The sequence below is a fragment of the Poecilia mexicana genome, unplaced genomic scaffold (genome assembly GCF_051168715.1).
Source record: "Poecilia mexicana isolate PSO_F unplaced genomic scaffold, ASM5116871v1 scaffold_13, whole genome shotgun sequence".
NCBI classification, from domain to species: Eukaryota; Metazoa; Chordata; class Actinopteri; order Cyprinodontiformes; family Poeciliidae; genus Poecilia; species Poecilia mexicana.
The window spans coordinates 32,712,774-32,715,113 of NW_028263382.1; the positions used below are offsets into that span (position 1 = coordinate 32,712,774).

The window sequence follows — 2,340 nt, forward strand, 5'->3', positions numbered from 1 at the left end:
TTTATGTACACACAATCGCACTTTTTAAGGGTCGTAAATTATGAAAATGTGAAAATTAGGGAGAAAAAACATTTGATATTTTTGTCAGGCACAACTTATTGTTGTGCCTGATAAAAAAACATGTAATAATCTGGTTTGTGGACTTTGTGGCTTCTTTTTATGCAGTCAGACTGTCAAATCAAATCTAAAACCAAAATCAGTCTTTTAGATGTGTGATTAGTTCTCAGTTTTGCAAAAGCTATTTAAAGACAAAACAAATGGGGAAGAAAAAAAAAAACACTTTTACAGATTCGCAGGAAATTGTAGATACTTTTCACACTTCTTATTAGTATTTTCTGGTTCCGAAAACATTTCCTGTGACAGTAATTGCTCTGAAATTTCTTCACTCTTGTCCTCGAATTGATCACATCAGACTTACCTCTGTTATCGAGAGGCTTTGCACAATTGTTGTAATTTCAGCCTGTGGGGAAAAATAGCCCATCTTTCCTAAGCCGCTGCTCTTGTTGAATTGCACTTTGCGCTGCAGATTGGTGCTTATAGCTGCGACTGCCTCCCCGCCTGGCGTCCGCACAGAGCTACCGACGGGGCCCTTTGATGTTTGCCTCCGCGGATCAAAGATGTTAGTGAGCAGACCTGCCAGGTGTGCCCGCTCTTTCATCTTACTTACTTTATCAGTCTGCTGCTACCTATTCTCTGTAAAGCGACACAACAACATGTCCCATTCAGGCAGCATCCATAATTCACAGCAAGATTTCCTCGATTTCAGATAGCCCCCCGTTCTGGATGCTTGGAACGACTTTTTGTAGCGGTCTGTAAAAGCTAGTGGAGGATGTCATCTCTTTGTGCATACTCGCTTATCGTTCCGTGCCCAGATTTGATCTTAATCCTCTTGACCTCAAAGGAGAAGAAAGGATGGTTCACGCTTTCTCGAAATCATAAATATTTGAATTCGTGTGACAGTCTTTGATTTCTTGCTCTTTTCTGCGGCAGCAAGTGTAAATGTTAGACCTGTGTGGCTTTCCAACTCCGACTCCGTGCTGATTGTTCAGAATATGTCAGGTTTTTGGCATCTTTACCAAGCAGACTTTGCGGCTCTCATGAACAAAGAGTGGTTTAAAAGCAGACCACCACTTCTTTTTTTTCTTTGCTTTTCAACGCTGAAATTCCCAGAGGACACCCAAGTGCTTCATCAGAGAATTTCTACATTATTGATTAAAAATGAGATGATAAAAGCAGCATAATTTGGTAGGCCCTGGGGTAAGAATATCATGTCTTTGTTTACATTTCTGTAATTCATTCCTATATTCATCTGTCTGGCTTCTCCTCTCCCCCACATGGCGCATAGATCACGTATGGCTGGAACCCGAGTCGCTCCAGCTCAGATCATCGACGCTTTGATCTCTGTGTAAGCAGATGACGTTTTCATGCATAATCACTGTATTGATTTGGTCCCTCCTCTCCTCCCACCCTATCCCAATTGATCTGGAAACTAATTGTGCCCTTTTCTCTCTCAACAGCGTCTTGCTGGGATCAAGTCTTCATCTGAAAACTACCAATCTTGTTAAAGGGAATGTAAGCAATCTTAACAGTTTAGCAGGAGAAAACAAAAAGACCTCTTAAATGGCAATTAATGTCACACATTTTAGTTTAAGAGTGCCATTTGTGGCTTTGGTAATTGAGTAAACAACAGCGGGTTTTACATCTTCACCCAGAAAAATGAGCGTGTCAACAGGCAGCCGAGGGCACCGTCACTGTTAGTCTTTGTTTCAGTAGAAAATTGTTAAGCCCGCCAGACTGAGAAGCTGTCGTTTCTTATTATGAGGGAAAAATCTTGATGATTCCTTTTTTCTTGGATAATGGTGGCATATATGACTCTGCAACCATTCAAAGAATAAATCAAGATATGAAAATAAATATATTCAGGGTTTCTCACAGAAAACTTGGAGTCTTTTGTAAGGGCGCTAGTGCAGACCATCAGTGATCCACTGAATTTTTTATATTAAACAAAGATTATTAGAGGGAAGACTTTAGAGGTTGAAAAAAACTAACCAACCTGGCCCTATGTGAAGAAGTATCTGCCTCCCTCAAACTAGTAAGCGATTGAACCTTTTTTAGCTGTAACCACCACTGTTTCTTGTTTTACTTTGGAACCATTCAGAGGTAAACTTACTAGAGTGGTTCAGATTGAAAAACTTCTTCCCCCCATCTGGTCTGCACCAGAAATACTGATGGAAACAATATAAAATCATCTGAAGAGGACATGAGAGCAACTTCCTAAATGACCAAATATAAACAAAAATGGATGACAGCAGATTTTTGTACGGTTTCTCCTTTGTCTTT

General features: G+C 40.2%; 1 long non-coding RNA gene across 1 annotated transcript; it reads left to right on the forward strand.

The window, feature by feature from the left end:
* The first annotated feature begins 1,343 nt into the window (after positions 1-1,343).
* LOC106905604 (uncharacterized) lies at positions 1,344-1,939 on the forward strand. Its single transcript, XR_001415160.2, has 2 exons — positions 1,344-1,405; positions 1,518-1,939. It is a non-coding gene; the product is annotated as an uncharacterized LOC106905604 (long non-coding RNA).
* Positions 1,940-2,340: the final 401 nt, after the last annotated feature.